General features: G+C 43.6%; 1 pseudogene; it reads right to left on the bottom strand.

Moving 5' to 3' along the window:
• Positions 1-6,718: 6,718 nt before the first annotated feature.
• On the bottom strand, positions 6,719-7,892 carry LOC115311439 (annotated as a pseudogene).

The following is a 7,892-nucleotide window of genomic DNA, read 5'->3' as shown; positions in this document are numbered from 1 at the left end:
CTTCAAATCGGTCGTAGCCTCTTATATTCAACATCAATGTCTGTGCGATTAAAACGCAAGGGCATCTTTCTCGAGGCTTGTGCCACAAGATGAAAGGATCTAAGTTTTTAGTGCTCGTTGCGGATGTAATTAGGTTTTTGAAAGTTCCGAAAACTTGTCCCAATCTGTGACTGGAACTGTGCGTGGATTCCTATCACTATCAAAACCACGTACAAATGTGAGGACGGGGATGTTGTCACTCCCTCTTGCTTTGAGGTCGGTTGACCGCGCAAAACATTTTACGTAGTCTGCTGAAACAAACCTCAGGTCTAGAACACTACTCACAGTTTCTCTTCTATAAACGGTTGGAGCACCATCTTCCATCAGGATCAAATTTAGGCTCTCAGCAATGTTACTAATTGCTCGCCCACTTTTGTCGTCACGTGAACTACCCCAGAATTCATGATGGGCGTTGAAGTCACCACAGCATGTATGCGGAGACGGTGCGCTCTCTACAATAGTTTCGAGCCGCCGAGAATCGAACGGTGTCTTCGTTTGTATATACACGCAGAAATGACAGTAAAATTACGCGATATGATTTTTATACTAGCACAAACGTATTCAGTTCTGTCATTTGGAGTCACATGACATTCGGTGCAAGTGAGAATTTTTCGTATTCCAAATAAAACTGTACTGCTTCAGGACGTTCTCTTAGATGAGATGAACGAGTAGTCGAAAAGTTTAAGGTTCGTTTCGTCGTTAATACTAACTTCGGAAATCGCCCAGATAGGAAAATGATACTTCCAGAATAGTTGACTAATATCTAAGTTTTGCTCGAACGCGTTTGGCGTTCCACTGAAAGACTGTTGTATCGTTCAAGGTGTCTTCAAAGAATTCTACTTGACCCAGGCAGAAAGGAAAGGAGTAATAAAGTGAAGACCTTTCTTTACTTTTGTCGCCCATTTTTACGTCTGACTATTAACGAAACTGTTTATCATGGCAATCACAAATAGGAGTGTCGAGCTTCAAAAAGACTCCCCATCTTTAGCCTATGTTGGCTCAGGGACATCTGCTTTTTTCGCTTCAGTATCGCTATACGTAATTGTGAATGCTTTTTGGAAGATGTTTCTTTTTTACACTTCTTTACTATTAGATGATGGAGAGCTTGAATTATTGAATTGTCCTTTATTGCAGACGTTAGACCGTGGATTTGTTTCTTTCAACGAGTATGTGCGCCTTTAAATAATGAGGCGTGACTGTCCCGAGCCAGTTTGTTTTTCTTTTTCGCTAGAAATTGGTCTGAGCTTATAAAAATCATCAGAGTTCAGCATTCGTGGTTCTTCAGACTGCTGAGAGGCATCATGTAGGACATCAGTTTGTGTATCATTGGAAACTGTGGTGAAGCCGTGCTTGCGAACTAGGGAATGATGGCAGCTGCCACAGTTGAAGCATTTCACCTAGCTTGATTCTCAGCTATTCCGGTCGTGTTTTCCGCCACACTGACTGCACTTTTTTTCTCAGAAGCATGCAACAGTTTTGTGGCCATAGCGACCACAGTTCGCACACCGCAAGGGACGCTCTTCGAATGGGAAGATTTAATAGCGGACACATAAAAGAAGAGCGTACTGTGGCAGCTGTGTGGATGCTGTTATGTGCTGGCAACTATGAAGACTGCCACAAAGCAGGGCACGAGCACGCGCTCGCGCTAGAGCTCTGGAACAGACTCTGGTGTATCCAGCCCAGCCAGGTCGGCTATGGATCGCCACGCTTGCTATGTAAATAATGTATATAAAGTCTAAATACACAACATTGGCGACGGGATGAAGAATAAACCTACCAGCGCGCTGTTCACAGTGCCATGGCGGAAGCGACGGCACCAGCGGCGCCGGCATTTGGCTGCATCGGTGAGTTGGAATTGAGCAATGGTGCAGCATAATAAAACGAGGTAAAATCAGCTGAGAAGAAGTGTGCAATCCTTTGCACGGTCTGCGGGGCGGCAACGTACGCGATTATCCGTTCGCTCTGCTCACCGGCTGTACCCTCCGAGACGAGCTACGACGACATCGTTTCGAGACTGGCGGCCCACATTAACCCGAGGCCGTCTGTCATCGTCCAGCATTTCCAGTTTGGAAAACGCGACCAGCGTCAAGGGGAGAGTATCGCCGACTAGTTCGCCGAGCTTCATCGGTTGTCGGGACACTGCGCTTTCGAGCCGACGTTGGATGACACGCTCCGAGACAGGTTTGTCTGCGGCCTCCGGGAAGAGTCCCTTTAGCGACGGCTTCTGTCCGAGCCCGAATTAACCTTCAAGGAGAAGGCGATTGCAGCAGAGTACACCTACCATAAGACGAAGAAGATTCGGAGAAAGGTGCCCGCCGAGAGCAGCGATGTGTGCCGGGTCGGTAAGAACACGACATCGAACACTGAGGTCAACTCCTCAGCGTCAAGAGATGCAGCTGCGCCGAAGTCACAGCTAAAGGAAAGCAAGTGTTTTAGCTGCGAAGGGACAGACACGCCTGACGAGTGTCGTTTTCGACACGCACAGTGTCATTTCTGCAAGCAGCGGGGCCACGTCGTGAAGGTTTGTCGACAGAAAGCGAAGCAGTCGTCACCGACATCTAAGCCGACAGGCCTCAAACGCCCAAGCCAAGGCGGTCGGCGGCGCGACGGTGTAACGGCGGACATGTTCGGAATTTCCGAAGTAACTGCCGAGGAGCCTGCTGTCCGGGTCGCCGTCGAGGTTAACGGAAACCCTCTCGAGATGGAAGTCGACTCGGGATCCGTGTGTTCCGTGATCAACAAGAGAACTATGCGCCAGCTGCGGTTGTCTAAGCACAAGCTACGCCCTTGTAAACTGCGTCTTCGCACGTACAACCAGCAGGAATTGAAGGTGCTAGGCTCTGTGATGATCCAGGTCACCTATAAAGGGCGCGAAGGACGACTGCGTCTTGTCTTGACGACTGGTTTAAGGCTCTCGGGATTGAGTTGAAAGTCAATCAGCTGCAAGGAGGATCGAAAATCCAGAGTCCGTCCACAGCAGCAGTGCTGCGAAAGCACGCCGAAGTCTTCCAACCGGGTCTGGGCAAAAGCAAAGGACCACCAGTCCGAGTCGAAGTTAAACCGACCGCTCAGCCCAAATTATTCAAACCACGTCCAGTTCCCTTTGCTTTACTACCAAGAGTGGATGAAGCCTTGGACAAGCTCATCAATCAAGGCATTTTGGGACCCGTACAACATTCCCGTTGGGCGACTCCAATAGTACCTGTGATCAAAAAGGATGGCACAGTGCGAATTTGTGGCGACTACAAGAGCACGGTAAACCCTGTCGTTCGTTAAAAACGCTACCCCTGCCCACAACGGAAGAACTCTTTGCGAAACTGGCGGGCTGTGCCAAGTTTTCCAAACTTGATTTAGACTAAGCGTACCTGCAAGTGACCGTGGATAGTGAGACAGCTGACGTTCTCACCATCATCACACACCGTGAACTTTTTCGGGTTACGCGCCTGCCGTTCGGAGTAGCTGTTGCCGTCGCTATTTTTTAGAGATACATGGAACAGCTGCTGCAAGGACTGGGAGGGGTGCAAGTGTTTCTACATGACATCCTCGTAGGCGGTAAAGATGACGCCGAGCACAACACCCGTCTGCAAGCAGTGCTTCAACGAATTAAAGACGACGGTGTCCTCCTGAAACGTGACAAGTGTACTTTTGGAGCGGATGAAGTCGTATTCATTTTATTCATTCATTTATTGATACTTTCAGCCCTTGCAGAGGGCTATTACAGGGGTGGAAAAAAAGGACAATAATAAACAAACATGTACGGTTACACGCAAGCATACACAAAGGTTACAGACATATTGAGATGCTTCGTTATTTCGGCAGTTTACGAAACGAATATCACTTCGTAGTTGTGAAACTTTTCTTTATACAAGCTGTAGGGGTTTTAATTTGTAGCACATACAATAATATCAGTGATACGCTCCAGAAATTCATTTAGCGACATAGATGACACAGCGGAATCAGGTAATATATTCCAATCTTTAATAGCCCTCGGAAAAAAAACTGTACTTAAAGCAATCGTTTTTAACAGATGGATTCGGAATGTACATGCTATGACGATGTCTTGAGGATTCAATGGAGGAAATTTTGAAGTACTCAGATTTCCTTATCTTTTGCGCAATTATGAATAATCTGAAAAAGAAACTTTAACTTTTCATACTTCGTTCTTGATTCAAATGTAGGAAGATTGGGAAGTTCATATAGTTTTGTGGGGGAATGAACGTGGCTGTATTTATTAAAAATAAACCTGGATGCGAGTCGCTGAATTTTCTCCAGCTTATTGCAATTTTTAACGGTATATGGGTCCCATACACTTTTAGAATACTCGATGACGGGTCTTACCAGTGTTTTATCAGCCACACTTTTTATTTCAGGAGTTGCAATAACGAGGTTTCGTCGAAGGCACCACAGTGCTTTATTAGCTTTGATGCATACGTTATCAATGTGAGTGTTCCATCTTAGATCAGGAGTAAATATTAAGCCTAAGTATTTATGTTCTTTTACTCTCTCAAGCTCAGCACCCGCAATACAATAATTATAAGCCAAAACATTTTTTTTCTCGTAATAGACATGAAGACTGATTTTTCAGGGTTTAGCACCATTTGCCAATTGTTACACCACTCTTTAATTTTTTCTAAGTTATAGTTTAATTCGATTTACTCAGCTGATGTTTCCATTTTATTGTAAATCACACAATCGTCGGCGAATAGTCTGATTAGAACTGAGATGTCATTGCGCAGATCGTTAATATAAATCAAAAATAAAAGAGGACCCAAGACGCTGCCCTGGGGTACGCCTGAAACAACTGGGGACATAGTGGATTTGCTACCCCCAACTTTAACATACTGATTCCGTGATGAAAGATAAGAGAAAAACCACTTCGTGATGGCTGGATTCTTAAAGACAGCACTGATTTTCAATAACAATTTGGGGTGAGATAATTTGTCAAACGCCTTTGCGAAATCTAGGATTATTATATCAGTTTGACCACGACAGTTTATACTTTGAGAGAGATCATGAACAGTTCCTATGAGCTGGGTAGTCGTTGAAAGACCTCTGAGGAAACCATGCTGTGATTGAAATAAAATATCATATTTTTCAAGGTAAACCAGTAGATGTTCAGATATGATATGCTCAAGAAGTTTAGAGCATGTATTAGTAAGGGAAATGGGGCGAAAGTTACAGACGTCATTAATACTACCGCTCTTGGGGACGGGTATAATTTTTGCTATTTTCCACGCGCTGGGAAAAGAACCGCTACTCATAGACAATCTAAAGATAATAGTAAGGTATTTAGAAACCCACTCAGCATACCTTTTTAAAAATTCATTTGGAATTTCGTCTGGACCCGGGCTCTTTTTTGAGTCGATGTTAAGTAGAAGGTTAAAGACTTTTTGCTCACTTATATCTAAATCATCGATGGGAGGATTGCTGGAAGAATCACTAAAGCTTGGCAAATTTCCATCATCGTTGGTAAAAACGGATGAAAAAAAAAGTGCTAAAATTTTACACTCTTTGCTTTTCATTTTTTTTGGGTCAGAGGCACGCTGCTGGAACTTAGCCGAAGGGTTGACGTACCGCCAGAACATCTCAGGTGCCTCGCTAAGATATTTTTTAAGTGTTATATTATAAAACCTTTCTTTAGACTCTCTAACTAGACGCCTCTGCTCCCGACTCAATCGCTGAATGCAAGTTTTTTTTTTTTTCTACACCTGTACCATGTGAACTCGCTCGTTTCCTCTTCAGTTGTCGTTTTGCATGGATTATTTCCCTTGTAATCCAAGGATTTTTGTTCGCGATTTTTTTAGGGCGCTTTGGTATAAATCGCTCAATACATCGTAAAGTCATGCTTGAAAAATAGTCCCATAACGTGTCTGGGCTAGCATTTGATTGGTAAAGAAACATAAAATCATCAAACGATTGTTCAAGGCAATCAAGTACGCTTACATCATCAGCACTTCTAAAATCCAAAAACATCTTTCGTGAATGACTGTGCGATTTTTCTGGGGTAACATTTAATGAGACGAGTACCATCCTATGATCGGATAGGCCTTCTTCGGTTTCACATTTCGAAAAAGATGGTTTTAAACTCTCGGAAACAAAAACTAGATCTAAAATTGTTGACGTTGTTGAACATACTCTAGTGTAATCTGTTACGACCTGGGATACGTTATAGCAAAATACAAGTTCTAATAATTGATCTCAACTAGCTACTTCCGCCGTTCCATGAGAATATGATGACCAGTCAATCCCAGGTAAATTAAGATCTCCCAGTAACAATATGTTGTCTCCGTAACGTAAATTGGAATCCATGTAGCCCCTTAGTTTTAACAGCATTTCAACTGGCGAATTCGGGGCTCTGTACGCGCCACCAATATAAACTGTACGGTTATTTAATTTTGTCCTGATCCGTAATGCTTCCACATCCCGCACTTCCTCAAGGACATCAAATTTGATATTATTTTTAATCATAATAGCAACTCCGCCACTTCTTCCCCCTCTATCTTTTCTTATTATTGAATAATTCGGTGGAGTAACTTCGGAGTTTAAGATATTTTCATGAAGCCATGTCTCGGTAATTACAGCCACTTCAGGATCGTGCTCTAGCATTATGCTTTCGAACGCGTCAACCTTGTTTGCAATACTTCTGGCGTTTACGTTTAATATTTTAAAACATGCTGAATCATTTTGTTTTAGTCACTCGTTTTTTTGCTTCAGGAGGAACGCGACACTTGTTTCTCTCATTGCTGACTTCATTCCAGGCGTACAGAACATTGTTAAGCCACAGCTTATCAAAGACCAGATTAACTTTGGCACCGTTTTTCCTCTCCTCTGCGGTTGAATTCCACAGGTTCTTTCGAAGCTCAACAACTCTTTTGGAATAGTCTTCATTGATGCTAATTTTGGTACCTTTAAGTTTGACACAGTTTTTCATGATAGCCATTTTCTCTTTAAAATCCCTAACTGTAAGTATTACAGGGCGATCTCTACCAGTCATCTTTTTTCCAAGTCGATATATACGTTGGATAGAGTCCAGTTTTTGATTTAGTATAGTGTCAAACACCTCATTGTTGATTTTTCTCATTAGTACAACCTCATTTTCAGAAGCCTCTTCCTTAATTCCCCTTACGATAAGGTTATTTCGTCGTGAACGATTTTCTAAGTCATCAATCTGTTTTACAAGAGTATTTATTTCGACATCATAGCCACTAACAGAGTTTTCAGGTTTAGCAAGCCTGTTCTCAGTTTCACCTACGCTCTCAAGTTTTTTTTCTATCGCGAGTAGCCTGTTTTGCATTTGTAGCATACTTTCTTCCGACGAAGTCTGTTTTACTTGTACCTCAGTAATTTTAGCAAGGATCTCCTTTTGTGTCCGAATCATATCACTAAACATTTCTTGCGTAATAGGCCCTGGGTTTTCCTCCACATCTCCAGCTAGTATGAGCAACAGGCCTGCTACAGAGAAACAATCGCGTACATAAGCAGCAATTGTGTGTGGACACGGCAACACAGTCGAACAGAGGTAATTAATCGCTGTGAAAAACATGTTTTCTATCACCAACCTGCATGAGTAGTGGTACGTTAGGCGACATCATCACGGCTGGGTTGCCGTGTCCACTGACGCCCGCAGCCGCTTGCGTTTCCTTTATAGGCAGTGGTGGCGCTGCTTCTTGAAGTTCTTTTGACGTCATCGTGCCCGTGAAAGGTGCGCTGTAGATGTTGGCCACGTGTAGCAACTGTAGATGAGCGATGTCAGCGCGATATCCGATAGGCGATGAAGACGACGTTTGGCCCGAAGCGATGAGTAGGCACCAAGTGCAAACCTGCATGAGTAGTGGTACATCAGGCGACATCAT

The sequence above is a fragment of the Ixodes scapularis genome, unplaced genomic scaffold, assembly GCF_016920785.2.
Source record: "Ixodes scapularis isolate PalLabHiFi unplaced genomic scaffold, ASM1692078v2 PGA_scaffold5__190_contigs__length_132052651, whole genome shotgun sequence".
Lineage (NCBI taxonomy): Eukaryota > Metazoa > Arthropoda > Arachnida > Ixodida > Ixodidae > Ixodes > Ixodes scapularis.
This window is presented reverse-complemented; position numbering and strand designations above follow the sequence as displayed.